This window comes from Dinoponera quadriceps, unplaced genomic scaffold (assembly GCF_001313825.1).
Source record: "Dinoponera quadriceps isolate SergipeBrazil2010 unplaced genomic scaffold, ASM131382v1 scaffold1527, whole genome shotgun sequence".
NCBI lineage: Eukaryota > Metazoa > Arthropoda > Insecta > Hymenoptera > Formicidae > Dinoponera > Dinoponera quadriceps.
Window position 1 is genome coordinate 512,275 of NW_014555734.1, and position 20,414 is coordinate 532,688.

The 20,414-nt window shown below is 35.1% G+C and overlaps 1 protein-coding gene across 1 annotated transcript in view; it reads right to left on the reverse strand.

The window, feature by feature from the left end:
* The window catches only part of LOC106745265, a 41,190-nt gene that overhangs the window by 19,784 nt on the left and 992 nt on the right, over positions 1 to 20,414 (reverse strand). The window contains exon 2 of the mRNA XM_014620717.1: positions 4,504 to 4,703. The gene's annotated coding sequence lies outside the window, so the exon portion shown is untranslated. The remainder of the gene's footprint in view (positions 1 to 4,503; positions 4,704 to 20,414) is intronic.

Sequence of the window (20,414 nt, forward strand, 5' to 3'; positions counted from 1 at the left end):
GTGAAAAATAAAGAATTATGAAGACCGACTTTGATTTTTCTTTGCGTATTCCATGTTGTTGCATTACAACTTGAGTTACATTCAATTTGGTACCTAATGAAACTGTATATGAATATATATTCTGTTTAACTGAATATATATTCGGTCGCATGCACGTGCGCACGTGCGCATACATACAAAATTACATGGGCATTTTCATACATGGAAGAAGGGTATCATTGTTGCACTTTGCAAAAATTATTAACGTAATAAAACACACTATTTACATAAAATAAGTAGTATCGCAGTTTTGGAAATTCGTTGGACAGCTATCGGAAAGGGTATCATAGTTCTATGGAGTGTATTCGCGAAATCTATTCGACTATAATGAGCGGAACGTGTCGTTATTCGGGTCGTCACAGAGGCTGGTAGGTGTTGAATGCTTAGCTTGATATTGATCGACCTTCTCCGCCGCCCTACTCCCTTCGCCGCTCGCGTATTCCCCTCCGAGCCGCTGTATCTCCGTGCAAAGCAACACGCCGGAGTAACGTAACAGCAGTCGGGGGATGGATGGATGGATGGGTATGTGGGTAGGAATCTGCTGCGAAACAACCACTCTCCTCTTTCCTCTCCCATTTTTGCCTCCTGTACAAATCCCCATCGACGAGCGTGGACGGGTGTGCAACAACAATTTGTCACTCAAAAATTACCAGCTGTTGAAAAACAAACGAGTTGGACGTAGGAGCAGAACGAGTCCACCTTTCCGTTGGAGAGGAAGTGGAAAACGTGGAAAAACTGCCATTGACATCTCGCAATATCGCATCTCTCGCGGGAATGAGTGTTACAAATAAAGGATCTTCGGAAACATCCGAATAACGGATGTGGTGAGCGACGCGCAAAAATTTCAAATTATATGTTAAAATTATTTAAAACGCGTTTTATTTGAAATAATTAAGAATGCTCGGCGGGCTCTTCCGCAGATACGAACCAGGATGATAGATGCAGGCATTTCAAGATGCGTATTTTTAATCGCGAGGATATGATATTGTTCGCATCGTGTCGGTTTGACTTTTGTGTATATTGTGATGTCAACTACATTTTCCGCGTTATTTATTTGAATTAAATACACATTAATGAACGCTAGAGTAGCATTTGCTCTGAAATAAAGTTCGATAAACATGAACTGTAAATGTAATTATGTAGATAAATTTATTGCAAACGATAATTTGTATCCCCCCTCCCTCTCTCTCTCTCTCTCTCTATCTATCTATCTATCTATCTATCTATCTATCTTTCTCTATCTTACTCATTCTCTTTCTGGATAAGTTCTTAAGTAAAAGCCTCAAGCAAAACAAGAATGTAGATCGGTTTCGAGTTGCAAGACAAAGGACTGAACGAATTTGACTTGAACAGTTGCTCGTTAAAAGAGCGCGCAAAAATATTTATTTTGCCTTCAGTTTGGTTGATTGCAGCCAGTCGTTATCTCATTCATCCAACAATCAGGAGAACAGTGTTAATGCCGGCGTTAGCGACGATGATGATGAGGTTAGTGTGCGCTGCCGGCGAATAATTAGGGAAACGTCGCCACAGAAATTAGTGCGACAGCGATATTTAATTAGCAGGCAACGGCCCCCTCAGGAAGATGGACTATGGCTGTCGAATATTGTACGGAAGGGGCTACCACTTAGGCGGCAAGGCCTGCAACCAGATGCAACTTCAAAGATAGCGCCTGGATGTCTCTTAGGAATTCTGGAGTGAGTGAGAATGGAACGAAGAGAAGACGACGTATTTGTTAATTAACGCTAATTAATTAAGCAGCCACCTTCTACTGCATACGAATGCATAGCTTGCTCCCGTGTAATGTGCCTACTGCAAGCTTTCGAGTCGACGAAAACGTCAAATTGCGTTTCGGTTTTATCGAGTTTTCGCCGTTTTCCGGTCTTCTTCTTCCATTTTCTTACCGTTGTATAAGAGAGCAAGAAGCTCACCGCGATTTTAAATGATTGAGAGCGGTGCTTATTGTGAAGCTTTGTCCGTAAGCGATATTTATATTTCGATGGTAATTTAATATACGATTTTGTAACGGCCAAACTCCGGTGTCGGTCATTTGTTGTGTTAATGTCTGCGAATATCGCTCGTCGTTAGATTATCTATTTTCTTATTTATTATAAAATTCTGACATGGCTATACAATGTTACGGGTAATATCTATATAAAAACATTGAAAACATAAGTGGCTCGCACAACATGAACATTATATAAATGGAAGCCGCATGTTGCAGATACATTTATCGTCATGTACATTGGGTGGAAAACATAACTAATTAACGTTATAAAATATATCGCGTATTTACTAACTTTGACACGTACCAAGCGAATTTGATCATTTTTCTAAATTTCAGAACACATAATAAATAATGAGTCAATAATTGAATTTATATAGCGTCATATCGAAAATTCAATTCTCTCCTTTCTCCGTTAACCATCATATCCGGACAGTTTTGAATTCGTTTGAAAATAATTTTTACTTGTCTGTTAAAATAGACGTCGCAAGGTTGGCCGATCGAAATGCATTCCGGTGATATTATTTATAAATTACATGTTGGTCTGTTTTCTTCATTTACAAAAATTTTACTTTACATGTGCTTATTTTTTGACCTCTCCAAGAGTCTACAATCACATCAAAAAGAAATTGTTTCCAACATACAGTTTCATAACTGCTTGTTAATATTACTCATATATTAGATGCATGAATTAATTCTCGCTGATTTTTGCTACAAAAACACATATTTATTGCAAAAGAAAGGTACATTATATCTTACTCAAAATATTGTCCTTCGGAAACTACAAACCTTACCCACTTTTTGGGTAACACGTGGATTCCGCAGTAGAAAAATTCAGATTCTTTCGAGGCGATCCAGCCATCGAGCCATTTTTTAATATCTTCGAAAGAACTGAAGTGCTGCTCAGAAAGGCTATGCTGCATCGACCGAAACAAATGATAATCTGAAGAAGCAATGTTTGGTGAATAGGGCAAGCGGAATAAGACATCCCATCCAATTGCTTCCAAGATTTTCTTCACTGGTGTTGCAACATGTGGTCTACCATTATCATAGAGAAGAATAATTTTCTCACGTCTTTTGGCGTATTGCAGGCGTTTTTCTTTGAGTGTTCGATTCAAATTGAGTAATTGTCGTCGATAGTGTCCAGCATTGATTGTTTGACTCGACTGCAGCAGCTCATAATACACTACACCGACTTGATCCCACTAAATGCACAGCGTGACTTTCTTTCCAAGAATATCCTGTTTTGGCGTTGATATTGATGGTTCGCCGGGACACATCCATGATTTCTTGCGCTTAGGATTGTCGTAATAAATCCATTTTTCATCGCCAGCAACAGGTAAAGCAACAATGCACCGTGTCTATTGATCAATGCTGGTTGTTGAGCGCGCAGTTTTTAATAATGTCAATTTCTTGGCAATAGTATTTAACAGCGTTTATAGCCTCACCTTGTTTGGTAAACGAATAATGCACGATGCCCCTACTTGACACCATACAGACACCATAATTTTCTTTGGATGAAAGTTCGGCATATGTTTCGGAAGCTCAATCGCACCATTGAGGAAAACGTCGACGGTTATCATAAAGCATCCACTTTTCATTGCACGTCACTATTCTGTGCAATATTCCATCATTATTCTGTCAGGAAGGCAAAAAAGTGCAGATCTTTAAACGTCTCATTTTATCCCTCTGTCAGTTCATGGGAAACATATTTGTCCAACTTTCTTATTTTTCTAAAGGCTTTTAAATGTTAGACGATAGTTAAATGATGAATATTGAATTTTCCCACAATCTCTCGAACTGTCAATCTCGGATCCACTTCAATCATGTCCTTTAAAGCGGTGTCATCAATGACGGGGGTTACATGTCTGCGAGTAAATTGTTGAGGTTTGTGTCGCTAGACCGAAACTTTTCGAATGAACGCCTGGTTGTCCTTTCATTGGCAGAACCTTCACCGAAAGCAGTATTAATGTTTCATGTTGCCTCGGCCACACTATGGCCGAGTGCCACAGCTATGGTATGAGTTTGAACTCGTACAATTAAATTAAGCGAATTTCTTTATTTTGCATGTTGATTTAAACGCGAATTTCAACAATTAATACCATAGTAATTAAGTAAAATTATGTATATACAAGTTCACGTGCGGGACATATACTTTACACATAATATATATACAGCGCTATATACATAAAAGAAAGATGAACTACAAAGTTTAAAATACGAAAAACGGCCATTTCATTTGCACTAACTTAATATTTTAACGGATGTAAATGCGACTTATCTTTACAAAACCACATTTCTGATTACGAAATCGGAAAGTATTACTCGGATCAATGGCTATTGATTAGGAGACCACGAGTCCCAATCTCACTTAGTTTATTCGTTTGTTCGACGGATCGAAGTTGCGTCGAGATGATACAACCAACAACAGATTGTATCAATTACGCAGAATGTACACGTACCTGTTCTGTTGTTCGTCGACGGTGACAGATAGGGAGGTTGCTGGTCGCCGAGGAGACAAGGAATATGCTTGCCTTGTTGCGTTCACCGGTCCTCGAACCGCTCGAGAGCGGCCAGACGACCTTCCTCCTTTGAACCCTTCGCTAGCCTCACAACGAGCTTTATGCCCGATTCGCCCTCCGTTTTACGCATGCCAGAGATTCTGCAACAAGAGATATCATCGTTATTCTGATTTACGTTGCTCGCACATAATACCTTAACAACTAGTCTATTAAATTTAAAAAAAAAAGATAAAAAAAAATGCAGTCGTTTTGCCATTGTTTTGCCTTTACAAAAAATATAACAAAAAGAATCCAGTTAAAACATTGTATTAACAATATTATTATAGAAACACACTTATTCAAAACAATTATATTCGTGAATATTCTACTGAAAAATACAAAACCAAGAACTTTAAAATAATTGTAATAAAAAAATTGTTTCTGAGAAAAAGTTATTATGTTAAACATTAATTCTGAGTTATATTAATTTAATCCTGTATTCTCTACAAAAGTAATATTATCAAGAGATTTATTCTATGTACGAATGATTAATATTTCAGTTTTCAATTTTATAAACACAAGTTGTTTTAAACATGTGATAATTTGTAAGTTAAAAATATTGAGAAGTGTTGTATAAAACTATCTGTCAGAACAAATTTTCTCTTATTCTACACAAAAATAATACCGAGAAGTTTACATGATAAACAATTTTTTATTATATTTCCTTCTTTAATGATTTTACACTTTTCTCAATTTCATGTTTTGTTATTTATTTTGTGTATATTACATGGATCAATAACGTAACACATTTTAATATTATATATTAAGACTGTGCATAAGTTCTTCAGGTTTTCTTGATAATGATTTTATTTATGTATATTAAAAAAACAACACATGCATGTTTAATCAAAGTATTTTTCCTCGCTTGCTACAGCTTTAGATTATTTTTTAAGCAACAAATTCCTCGGTTGAAGAATGACAGGTTTTTCGATGCAATAAATTCGTCGACCTGTTTTCGAACTTCAACTTGATTCTAAATCGCACACCGGAGAGATGGTTCTGCATTGACAGAAATAGATAAAAATCAGAAGGAGCAAGATCTGGATTATATACTGAGTGTGGTAGGACACTCTCTCAAGCTCCAATAAATTATCTTTAGTCGCGGAAATAATATGTGACCGAGCATTGTCATGGAGTAAGATGACTTCGATTTCCTTTTCCTGTCTATATTCTTTTTTTATGAATTTTTTTCGTTTAACACGTTGACTGCCATGGAACCGTCGATGTTTTCCTCAATGGTGCGATTGAGCTTCCGAAACATATGCCGAACTTTCATCCGAAGAAAATTATGGTGTCTGTATGGTGTCAAGTAGGGGCATCGTGCATTATTCGTTTACCAAACAAGGTGAGGCTATAAACGCTATTAAATACTATTGCCAAGAAATTGACATTATTAAAAACTTTTCACGATTCTGTCTAAGAAGCCAATTTGATTTAATCGAGTAATGAAGCGACGAGATAACTCGTAGTTGGCGTCCTGGGCAAGTAAACAACCTACGAGATATCTCGTAGTTGGCAGTCAACGTGTTAACTGGTGTAATTAGCGACTGCAGCACTTTGCTGTAATTGTTTCACTAAGTTTGAGCAGCTCATAATAGAGCACATCCTTTTTCCCCCATCAAATACAGAGGAGAATCTTATACTCGTAAATATTGCGCTTTAGTATTGAAGTGGAAGGTTACCCTGGATCTAACCACTCCTTGCTTTTAACGGCTTACTATAGACCTCGCAAATAATTCTTCTTGTTTCAATGGCATTTTTCGCGCGATGAAAATAATGCAGACAGTGTCGGATATGCACCTTTTCGATCTTCATTTACAATTAAATTTAAAATGTGTTTAAGTAAATAAACACAAACTGTCATATAGGCTCGCATGCAGGTTAACCAGCAATATTTATGTAAAATATAAACTAGTTGAAAAGATCATGCATCTAGAATTCTAATGCATCTAAACATCGCCGAGCGGGCTTCGATAGCCCACATAGATGATTGGCTAATTTAATATAAAATTTTCTAATTAGTGGTCCAGCGAAAAGACTCCAAACACTGGCCGATATGTGTGGATGTGTGCTATCGCACTGTGCGCTAACTTGATCCTCCCAACATCGCTCCAGGAACTTATGCACAGATCTAATAATATATGAAAAATAAAAATGATTACATAGATTAACATAACATTTTAATATTAAATATGATATGTACAGGATTTTCCATTAAGAAGTTTCATTTCAAATTATTAGAAAAACAAAGTTCTTTTTTTTAAAAATAGTGATATTTTTGTTCCAATCCAAAATACAAACTGTACGAGTAAGTGTGGAACACAATGTCTGATAAATGGCCGTCTCGACTTTTTTTACAAATAGTGATATTTTTAGAAAAATCTCATATCATTTTCATATAACTGTGGCTCGATTTCATCAATAATACTTTTGATACTGTCCTTGAGCTCTTGAATCGTTTGCGGAGCATTGGCGTAGACTTTATTTTTCACATAAATCCAAAGAAAATAGTCTAGCGATGTTAAGCACGATCTAGGTAGCTAATTAAAGTGTCCGCATCGAGAAATTGAGCATCCAGGAAACTTTTTACTCAATAATGCGATTGTTTCGTTATTTATGTGGCACATTGCGTTGTCCTGTTGAAAATAAACATCGTCCAGATCCAAATTATCCACTTTAGGCCAAAAAAGTCGATCAGTATCGTACGGTAACGCAGCCCATTCACTGAAACGGTGGCTTCGTTTTTCAAAAATACGGTCCAATGACGCCGCCAGCTTAAAAACCGCACCAAACTGTCATTCGTTATGGATGAAGAGATTTCTTGACAATCACTGTTAGGTTTTCGAAGCCCTAGATACGACAATTTTGTTGACGTTGCCTTGAAAATGGAAATTGAAATGGGTCCCCGTCGCTAAAAACGGTTTTCTTAAAAAAATAGGAATCGCTTGCCTACATTTCCAACATCCAATCAACGAACGTACGACGTTGTGCACGGTCTGCCGATTTGCTGATTTGCCGAGAATAGCGATCGCAGATCGCCGCGGTGTCGGCCCATTTCTATTCTCCACTTCTCTTATACCCTTCACGCTCTATCTTTTTCCCATCGCATCCCCCCATCGAGAAGAACGACAAAGTTCCTTTCCGGTGAAGATAGGTATGCCGACTACGAATCCGCGAATCAAACTTTTTAATGGAAAAGCCGGTTCGCCGGAATTATTTTTCGGTAAGAGAGACATTCTAGGCTTCCCCATCCACTTTGTTCACCCTTCGCCCGGCAGGAATGAAGGGAAAAAGGAGGTGGATGATTTACATCAGCGTAGATGGCTGTCGTATCCCTCCCTGTCGACATTGGGGATATTACCGGTCTTGCAGAATGCGACCATGAATCACTGTGAAATATCTTCAGACAGTTCGGGGACTCCAGTTTCAATGCCATTAGTGGCGGAGAATTCGGGAAAATTCCAGTGTGCAATGAAAGAGGAGACGAAATGTTTTTGGAGATGTGCTCTTCTGTCCCCGTCACGTCTCTCACTATTAACCGAGTTTGAATGTAAATAAGAAGCGGTTTTCCGTTTAAACGCTCAACAGTCAAAAATGTTCTCGGAGTCTTTTTCCATAAATGTCGCATTATTATCATTAATCGTGTATAATCCTCGAAATATCAATAATATTAAAGATAACATGTCAATAATATTAGAGATAACATATGAAAGGATTAAATGAAAGGATGTGTTACGTAACACAAAACCTATGCATTTATAGCATCGTGCACGACATGTACATATGCATATGTACGAATAAATCAATAGAGAGAAAACTCGAACGCGCGGTGTTCCTTCTCTTACGCGGTATCTCTCAGAGAAATGCCGTACATACGATATCCGTGGCAACAGCGTTGAACCGAAAGCCATAAAGACACAAGCAACAATAGCGGCTAGGATCCGCGACGGCGGCCGTTTTGCTTCAGTCGCTTATCGCCGATTCTTAATTGACCAATGAAAAGACAATTGAGACTAACCGACAGAATATAAAGAGTCGAAAGCCTGAGGACAATCTGTCACGACTCTTAATGACGAGCTGATCGAAGCTACTTTCGTATCTTGGATATTGTGATTATAAAAATAAACTGATATGGAAAACAAAAATACGACGTGAGCATTAAGTTGTTCTGGCTGACTACATTACAGGAACGTATACATAAAACATTTGCTATAAATAACGGTCTATTGAAATTTTTGTATTATCTTAACGAGTTAAATATGTTAAAAAGTAACATATTAACATAATATATTAACGTAATATAATACATAATACAACGTTATATAATGTATAATATAAATGATACACTTTTCTACAAAATTAAAGTATCATTTAAAATCAATGTTAGAAAACATCAAACTCAAAGTTATTCGAAGACATCTTTGCGAGAAATGGTCACAGAACAATGTGCAAAAAAATGTTATAGAGCTTAAAGTCTCAATTTCCGAATGCTTTAAAGCATATTATTCTGCAAAGATTTTGCTACAAACGACGCTAATTTAAAACAAAATTTACAAAATTGAAGATTGAAGTTCTTTGACGGCGTGCACATGAAGAACAAAATTTTTGCTCCAAATTTTTTTAATTTCATCATGAAATGTAACATTTATACTTTAAAATGCTTTTTTAATGACTACACTACGATTTTTTCCAATGAGTTACAACTATTTAAAGTGCATTCTCAGTTCTTGTCTCTAAAAACTTGTATTCTGTTGCCAGTATTAGCATTACTCAAGGTATACCATAAGTAGATTATGCGGTCGGATTTACATTTCGTGTGTGTATGTGTGTGTGTGTGTCACAGCAGAGATAAGAACTCCATGGTTCGTCACTCTTGTAATATTTAATGATTCCAAACCCTCTCTGCTGTGTTGTATATGCGTGTGCACATTTACATATATACGTGCGTCTTAAAAATGGGTATTACCACCTCTGCGACGAATTACTTTTTGACAGCTCTCCCACATGTTAATAAATCGTTGGATTAGGCCTTGCGAAATTTCACGCCAGATTTATTAGAGAGCAAATTAAATATGTATAGGCTTTCATGATATAAATCAAGGAAATATGAAAAATAGGCCAATAAGAGCCTGATGCGGTTGTTTGCGAATAAATCATCATTATATGGGAGAATAAATAGGTTTGATACTGCTAACGCACGCGCGGTTTGACGTGGAAGTAAGATTTTCCGCGTACGTTAGAAAAGTCTGACAAAATAGTCGGCGCGTGCGTTGACACTATCAAACATATTTATCCTCCCACATAATGATGATTTATTCGAACCAAACAACCGCATCAGGCTCTTATTGGCCTAATTTCATATTTCCTTGATTCCTTGATTTATTGGAAAGCATCGCCCAATTCTTGTAAATTTTGGAGCTGACTGGGAAAATCTTTCAGTCGACGATCAAGGAGATTTCAAATTTGCGATTGGGTTTACTGGCTAGATTTAAATTTACTGGCAGATGATCTAACATAGTAATATCGTTTTTTTTTTACAAGAAATATATAGTGTCGAGCAATATGTGCACGAGTATTATCTTGCATTAAAATAAAGTATCCTCCCATATCATTTCGCAAAGGCAATATATGCGGATAATAAGTTTCGTCAATATAACGCACAGAAGTAAATTCGGGTGGTAGTATTATCACAAATTCGACGGAATGCGACGGAAAACAAAAATTCCTCTCCAAACTATTACAAAGCTACCTTCAGAAGCTCTTATGTTTTACACGTGACGTCATTCATATTTTTCTCCAAGTGCGCTAAACTCTAATAAGATGATCATTTCCATATAAAATGAAACGCGGCTCAGTGAATAAAACGCTCATTTATTGTTGTACAGCCCATTGTACATGAGTTTGTGCATACTCTAAATGAGCAGCACAGTGATTTCACGGTTATTGTTAGCCTTGGAACACGTACGCGATTTCAGAATCTTAATCCAGGTTCATGCAGTCGTCTCCATACAGGGTTCGTCACCAAAATCCGGACAAATTTAAATTTGAATTTCCCGCTTTATTTGACTTCGACAATAGGTCGTTGTTGACATTTGGACAAGTCAGATGTTTGTAGTAGTAATTTTCCTGGAATTTCGAAAAAACAAGCACTTTCGATAGATTTGATCTTTATCTCAAAGGCTCAAGAGCTCATCTCAGACGTTCGCGCGTTTATTTACACGTTTTGACGAGAGTAATGAAGCCATAGATACCGTGGCCGCTGGGAAGCCGTACGTCTTCCAGCAGGACGGCGCGTCGGTGCACACAAGTCACTTAGTTCGTAACTGGCTGTCGGATAATGTGGACATGTTTTGATCCAAGGAATTCTGTCCTCCGAACAGTCCAGATTTGCATCCGTTGGATTATTACGTGTCGAGCGTCATTGAACGAGTGACCAACAAATCGAGACATCTCAACATGACATCTATCCAGGGCGCTATCAAGGCTACATTCGCCAATATGGACAAGGACGCATTGCAAAGAACGTGTCAGCGCTTCAGGACAAGGATCGAAGCAGTCGTCGAAGCAAAAGTGGTTTACATACTGTAATTTTATTGTAAAAGGATACCATTAGTGATATACAAAAAAGTTTTTTTGTAATCTTTACATTTTGACGAATAAAATTGTATTTAAACAAATTGTTCATTTTGTCCGGATTTTGGTGGTGGACCCTGTATAGTCTGGTCACTAATACTTATATCCATATGTCTTGCAAAATAACGCAATATAACGTTGATTAAAATCTTTCTACAGCAGGACAGTAATTTAAGCTGTCTGCACTTTTGTAAGTTATTTTCTTGGAGTTTCGAAAAAACAAGCACTTTCGATAGATTCGATACTTCTTCGGTTTTACTTCTCTAAAACCTGAGCTGTACTGCGTATTCGTATTATTTGTGATGTAGGTTCGCAGCATTTCGTAATAATTTCGCAATAATTCCATATGTATCTTCTACATTGCTTGTGAAACTTGTTTAAAAAACAAAAAGGTTAATCGCAGTTATTCGTATCAATTAATTTGTCATCAAATTTGTACATAACTGTAATTGGAAAATTTGTGTTCGTTACAAATAAATAGCGAATATGTAATGTAGTCCCAGTTTTAAAGAAGTAAAGCCGAAGTTGTGTTGAATCTATCAAAAGTGCTTGCATTTTCGAAATACAAAGAAGACAACGTATAGAAATGTAGGTAGTTCAAATTGTTGCCTTGCCACAGGGAAGTTTTAATCAGCGTTATGTTACAAGACATTTAGATCAATCAGTTGTTCGTCGAGCTTGGTCTTGTTTTTCTGAAACTAAAGGTTTTCTTAAATGGAGAGGTCAAGGTTGTCGACGTTTTATTAGTAGGAGATTACATAGATAGATCGTCAGATTAGTTCTCAATAATCTTGTTATTACTGCAAATCAAGTGATAAACGAAGTTGTCGTACGCCAACAAAGAAATCGCGTTAATTATCAAACTAGACGAACTGCTTGAAGTGCTTGCTTAATTTAAAATCCAGAAACCGTGTACGTATTTCAGCGCTAACATTAAATCACCGTCGTGCTTGTCTAGAATATACGCAAACTCATGTACAATGCATAACAATGAACGAGCGTTTTATTCATTGATGAATTGCGTTTCATCTTACACGTATACCATCACATTTACACAATTATCATCAAATTAGAATTTGGCATCAATGTGGAGAAAAGTATGAATGATGTCATGTGGCAAGCATAAGAGTTTTTGGAGGTGGTTTTGTAATAGTTTAGGCAGGAATTTCTGTTCTTTGTTACACAGAACTTGTGATGATACCATTACCAGGATTTCTTTTGTATGTTATATTTTTATGTTACATTACGTATGTTATATTACGTATGTTATATTCATTCATTTGTATGTTATATTACGTATGTTATATTCATTGTCTATATGAATTGCCTTTGCGAAATGATATGGAAGAAAATTTTATCTTAAGGGTCCTTTCTACTTTGTGTGATAAATATAATGTGGAAAAAAGGCATTTCTTTGAGATTTTTATTCTGATAATGTAAAAAAAAAATAGATGACCGTTCTTATCGTATCATATATCTGCAATATTTGATAACATTTAAAATTTTTGTTTTACGAAATTAATTATATTAAGTAAGAAATTCATACTGTTTAATTTGCTCATGCCGCGATGACATGACCTTATTGCGGAAGTCCTCCCGAGCCTTATGATAGTCTGAAACCAATGAAATAAGTGTTTTTATGTTTAAAATTGTTATCCGCACAAAGTGGACTACAATCAGAAAAATAAAAAAAAAATGATAAAACGTCTGTCGTCTAAGAAAAAAATATCAAATTTGGCCTGAAATTTTCAAACTACTTTGCAGTAAAAAAGAAACAACTGTTGATACCAGCTTAATTCTATAACATTCTATGCAAAATAATGTACTTTACAAGTTGTCAAAATTAGAAAGCGATATCTTTAAGAGTTTTTCTTTAATCACTTCTGCAGTAATGCAAAACGTGATTCCGAGAAATACGCGTTTAAAGTTTTACGTATAATGTTTTATGATTTACGAGAATATTTGACAATTTACCACTAATCGTTTATTCCGGGGCTACAAAATATATTCTCTCATTCAGTGATGCACTTATTACTACAATCGATGAAAATGCAGTTTTTAACAATATTTATCAGATAATATAGTCAATCAATAATAGTTCGTTTAGTCATCATCGGTCAATGATGGGATATACATAGGTCATTTGAGATTCAAATTGGAATAAAACGAAACTGACCAGTAAATGATACTTCACTATCATTAAATATTTCAGCCACTACTAAGAAAATATTATTGTATAAACTAAAATCTTTCTATAAATAAAAACAATATAACACGATAAAAATTCCAAATGTTCAAACTTTCCAACGAAATCAATTTTGTATACTTAGCTTAACATTTATATTATTCATTTATTGTTTTATTTTCATGATGAATTTACTTGGTCATTAATTGGAACATTTATCTTATCTAAGAAATCTGCTGTGCTAGCAAAATATTTTTCCGTGTAAGAGTCGTTCACCGGGGATCACAAGAATAAGGCCTTCACTCTATCATATCTCATGTTTTATCACGGATGAATCATGGTCATGGATTTTGAGGTCAGAAAACAGCCGAGAGATCGTCCGACGGCGTCTCGGAGATCTACGGGACTTCAGCTCAGAGCGGCTACCAAATTATCGTGTTTGGTACTGCCGAATCTAACGTTGTTTTCGTTTTTTGTTCTTTTTGCAAATAGCGCGCGGCAAACCGCTACGAGAAATATGTAATATGACCAAGAGGAAACTCCACCAGGAAGAGTTATTCGAGACTACCGGAGACCGAAGCGGTTCGTGCAGACGCCCTGCGTTGAGACTCGCTCGTCTGAACGCGATTAGACATCGACGTCATTTCAATACTTGCTCGTTTCGAGAGATTGAATCCACAGTCGGATAAAACGCCAAAATTGTCGTCATTCCGCGATAAAATCACTATATGTTTGCGTATAAAGAAACGTTATTCGCATATTGATATTAACGGACTGATAATATATTAATAACATTTTATTATATATATAAACACAAATTATTTATTTTAACTATATAAAATTTTAAAGATAATATATGTTGAGAGAAGTATTGCGTACAACTTGTCGACAAAACTATTGCATAAAGAAAAACAATTTATATAAAAAAATTTTAATTTTATATACATTTTTTCTATAAAAATTTTAACATGTAAAAGTTATTCTTTTTAATTAAAAATAATAAATTATATGCTAAAGAAAAATTTAATTTTTTAAAAATAATTAAATTTTGCTACATTTTAAAAAGTTTGAAGAATAAAATCACACACAAAAAACAAGAAGTAAAACGGTCCCTTCATCTTTCATTTTTAATAAACTTCTCATAAGTAAATCTAATATCTACAGTAATAAAAACTTGATTTTATTCTTCTAAGCGTAAAATGACGAAGTGCAATAGACGGTGATACTAGGTTGAAGAACCCTTTCAACCGACATTTTAATTCAAGGAAGAAAAGAAGGAGCAACGAGAAGGGGAGCAAAATGGATCGGGCACTAGAGAGGTATATACGGTCGTACGTCTGTGTGTATGGGTATAGATATGTGTAGGTATGCATGCGTGTATGTGTTGATGCACGTGAGCTTAGGTAACGCGTACGTGTGTATCGAAGTATGTATATCGATTTCACGAAAAGAGGTCACCGTCGGTATTTTACGCGGCATACAATACTAAATCAATTCTTCCATCGCTATACTTTCTTAAAGTTACAAGCACGATGCACGATGTCGCAAAAAAAAGCTGGATGTAGCCGAAATTTCGCCTACCTTACATGTTAATTTGCACGCACGTCTTTGTATTTTATTCCACGGTGCTCACTGTTTTATCACTACAATAAAAAGTACATATAAATATATTTTAGACAACATAATATTTAAAATTGGGACATAAACATCTAAAAGAAGTCTTAAAGACACTTTTAAAAGTTTTGCTTACAGACCCAATTATTTATGTCCCGTTTTTAGACATTATGTTGTCTAAATATCATATATTTTTTTCCTTTTCGTACGAAAATATTATTCGAAAATTGAAGAATAAGTCACTCAGAACTAAACTTTGCTCAGATCATATTTCCTTCCTTCCCTTTTCTTTCTTTTATAACTTAGATATATACTGCAATTTTTCAACTATCCAAAAATAATGATATTTTTTTCTAAATGACCTAAATCCACATAGACCACATAGATTTTTAAGAGAGTTGTTTGCTTAATATAAATATTACGTATGTCTTATTTGGAGATTTTCATGTGTTTGAGATAATCTTTTAACTTTGTAAAGTATTTTGTTAGGATCTTTCCATCCTAACAAAATATTTTACAAAGTTAAAAAAATCTTAGAAAAATCTTAAGAAAAATCCAGAAAATAATAAACAAATAAAAATCATAAATTAAGTATAGTTGTAGATAAAATGGCCGTTTTTTAATTTTTAATTAAAATTTGTATCCGACACATTTTATATTTTGTCGATCGAAATAATCTACACCTCAATACACTTCCCCCAACGTGATACAAGCGCATTGATACCTTTCACGTAGAAACTGAAAGAGCGAGATGTAAAAAATTTGTTGAACGCACTTTTTGCATCATTTTCTGTTTGGAATATTTTTTCACTTAAAAAGCTATCTAGATGCTTAAGGAAACAGTAATTTGTAGAAGAAAGATCAGAAGAATAAGGAGAGTGAGAACTTTGGATTTGTATTCTGTAATTTTTTTTAGCACAGTTTGTTTTGCAACATGCGACCTAGCATTATCATAGAGCAATAACATACCTCTTTTATTTAATAACGTTAGCTGTTCAATATGTATTTTTCACAACTCCAATTTCTTGAAAATATTTGTCAATATTTATAGTTTCATCCTTTTTTAAAAACGATAAATGCACAATACACTTAGCAAACCACCATATAGAAACTAAAACATTACGTGGGTGAAAACTTAGTTTCGGCATATGTTTCAAAGCTTGATCAGCATCTAACCACTGCGCAGAATCGACGATTGTTATAAAGGATCTTTTCATCATGTTACTATTCGATTCAATATTCCTTCATTATCGTGTCGAGAAAACAAAAAAGAGCTGATTTTCATGTGGCAAAGCTTGTTTTTCTCAGTCAATTCACATGATATTTGTTATGCTTTTACATTTTCTCTGTGGCCTTGTGGTATCGAGAAACAGTCGAACAATGAACGCTGTGTGCAATATCTCGAACTGATAAACGCGAATTTATTAGATCAGTGCAAAAGTTCGTGCCCGATTCATATAGATGGAACTGGTGAAGTAGCATGACGACTCTGTTGTTGTTTATGTATGCATATTATATATCGTTGGAAAGATAACAGTCATAAGTGTCATTTGAGCATCAGAAGTGTTTTGTTCGGTTAAATTTAAGTCGTGAAAAAAATCATTGAAGATGGACAAGGAGAAGTTGCATTTTCGACATGTGATGCTTTACGAGTTTTGGAAAGGAATAACCGTTAGCGCTGCAACGAAAAACATTCAAGAGGTTAATTTGGACCGTGTCTCAGCCCTTCGAATGGTAAAGAAATGGTTTGCAAAATTTCGTCGTGGTGATTTTAATCTCGAAGACGATAGCCACATTCATGTAGATTAAAATCTATTTAATTTTGTATTTTAAATAAACTGAAGCAAACGTATCGACCGTTACGAAATAAAAGGTACTCGAAATGGTTTGTTTAAATTGTTAATTATAAGCATTTATAAACATTTTTAAGTATTATTTAAATATAATTAAATACATTTACCAAATTTTATATTTATAAGTCCAATAGTTTAAATTTAAAAAATGTCAGAGTTGGGCAAAAAATTCGTCGTCTACATAGAACTCCTTTCTTAAATTATTATCATTGATTTTTTGTACATTAGATAATAATCTTATCAATGACAGCGTCTTTAGTTTTATAAAAGGAACTTATTTTGTACGTGAAAATTTCAGTATTTCCGTTCTCGTTTTGTTTAAACACTGGCCTACTAGTTACAAATCTGCTAGACGTCCTGGATTTACCGAGATTATCTCAAATGCTGACGTCATATTCCCTGTCTGACTTAAATCACATTTATCCCAGATTTGTTCGAGATTGCAATACGTTCTATATATAAAGACATTATTACATGGAAGCTGCTTCCGCTCAGTAATTAAAACCAGTAATAGATAATCAATAATTTATCTTGTTCAGTTGTTAAATAGCCGATTTTCAAAAATAAATAACAATAAATGCACATTTTATATCCACGTTAATACGCTCTAAATTTACATAAAAAGTACTAGATATTTAAATCTTCTCTTGAATCTCTCCTTCATTTTTATATAAAAGCTTAACTTATAACTTATAAAATGATTATGTAAATTATATTTTTAAACCTTTATTTTATCACATTTAGATATTTCTTTTTCAACATACATTAAAAAAAATAAAATATTAAGACTGTAGAGCGTTACAACCGAATCCGGACGTATCGAATAGTAATTCTGTTCGTACATAAATACCTTATCAGACACAAACTCTTGCATTGGATATTTTAATACGACTGGATACTATATACAGATGATTTTGATATCGTCACTTTAACAAAATGACGCGTTTATTAACAAAGAGAGTCCTGGCGATTTCCTGCTCACGGTTCCGTCATACGAGTTCGCAGAGAGCGCTCTTATAAAGCCGCGCGATGTAAAATCGCCGGTAAATCAGCCGCAATAAACGCCGTCGCGTTGTTTGTCGAGGCTGTCGCAAAACTTTTCGGTACGCTGACTTCGGTCGTTTTGGTCGGGCGGCGAAAAATTTTCTCCGGCGCGGAAATTCGCATGTGAGTGCAGAGGTTGGCGAGGAAGGACGGAATTTATGCCCCCTCGCACCGGGCACCGACGATTAATTTTGACCTCTCCTCCCCCCCCCCCTCACAATGCTTTTCAGAAACGCATTTCGACTGCGCCTCTCTAATGGCGCCACAAATCACACCCGTAATGATCTCAAAGCTGGAAGAACTGCGATCATCGCCATTCGCATCCTCTCCCCTCTCTCCGCCCGTTTACTACCATTCCCATCGTTTTAGGCTATACACGGTCGCCATGAAGACGAATCGTCCTATCGATTATTGATTTTCAATATAGATATCATCTATACAGAGTGTCCTACGAGAGAAACAATTCAAATAGTAACGATAGATTTCCTAAATAACACTTTGGAGTCAATAAGTTTTCCTTGGAGAAAATTTCAGCTAAATTAATTATTTAACACGATCGCGAGTGCACTTTATCAAATATTTTCGATTGTGATTCGTTTTAGATTGAATGCGATATCTCGCGGTAGAAAAATTTGATAATCGTCGAATCAGAAAGATTTAACGATACGTATCTGATAGATTGTTAGTGTTTACAAAATCGACTTTATTAACTTATTATTTGCAAGATCGCTGTGTTTACGCTCACGTCACAATTAGCGCATTTGCAAATCGAACTATTCATTCATGACGATGAATGACGCGAGAAGATTGATTCAATTTTAATTGCCACTTAGCATTGTATCAATCAATCCTGTTCTGAATTTGGTTGTTATTGGCATCTGCTTTAATTTTATCTGTAATATGAATGATCTTAAATTCATCGTATAGTCGCAATTTATCTCCATTCTATCGATCTACATTTGATCTAGCCATAAACGTTTTTCCTCGAATAACAACAATTAATGGTACTATTGCGCTCAATTTCACGTAAAATACAAATCTGATTTTAATAACAAATTTATACGATCCCCGTGTACGCCGTGTTATGTTAACGACCATCTCGTTGATTAATTACAATTAATAAAATAAATATCGAGAGGCAAACAAATATTAATGAAGCTGAGAAGGATTATGCGTTAATTAATTTTGCGATGGGCTCGCTATTTCGGTACAAGTGATATTTGCAGGATTCTTGTTTGCGGACTCTTTAGCATATTCCGCACTATTTAATTAGAGTTTTGCTTTTGTTGTAAATTAACTCTGTGCCCATCTTTTTCCTATTTAATTATGTCCCTTCTACAGAATAAGATGGAATAATATTATTTCTCGTCAATGCGAGGGAACAATAACAGCGGTGAGAATTTTCAAGAAAATAAGATGATGATGATATGTTTAAAAAATAAAAAACAATATAATATAAATAAAATTTAAAGTAAATGAGAGAAAATTCTTGAAATTTCCGCAAAATACTTATTATTATTAAAAAAGATTGAGATTTTCTAAAATTTCGAAAAAATTTGAGACAATCATTAAAAATTATTAAATATAAGAAGAAGTTTTTAAGAAATGAGATAAAAACGAAGAAAAAAAGAAGGAACTTCTCAGATTTCTAAAGGCTTCGCAGATTTCCTCTGAAAGACGATTCTCTCCATCGTGTGCTACGGCCTAAGAAGGAAGGAAGTGAAGAAGAGATGGAAACGAATGCGAATAGTGTGTGGCATCACGGGTGGTTTTCATTTTGCGAACTGAATATGATTTGCCGTACGAATGAGCATGTAGGTTAGTGCTTTCCTGAAGCTTTATATGTCAGTGCATGGGGGACATAGATGGGGGCTGCAAGTTGCCGTATCGGTTCGTGACCCTCTTACGGCCATGCTCTCCCCCTCCTTCTCCTCGTCCCGTTCCTTCCCGTAGGAGAATGTCAAAACTTAGATTGTTTTTTATTACCCGACAATTCTATTTTTCAACGTTGTTTTAGGCGTATAAGTTCGTTACTGCTTTAATTATTATTTGAACTTTAAATTCTCGCAAAACCAAATATGATATGGTGCATATTAAGGATCATATAAATTTAATATAACACTCTCTGTACTAATTGTCAGCAATTTTCTTTCCGCACTATTTCTTGCCATTACGCGACACTTCGGATGAAGATATTATTTCTAAAAAGTTATACATATATACTGCTATATACATATATATGCTATTAAAAAATTTCTCTAGATGAGAGAAACGCAGAAATATAAAGTTAGCAAATATTACTTACTAAACATTCCATTTTCTAGCAAAAGTTGTTGCTAATAAATAAAATGCAATTGAAATGTTTACATACAAACATACACACATACACATATATATATATATATATATATATATATATATATATTATTAATTTATCATTTTACTTAACCTTGATTGGATATATATATATATATCAATAATAG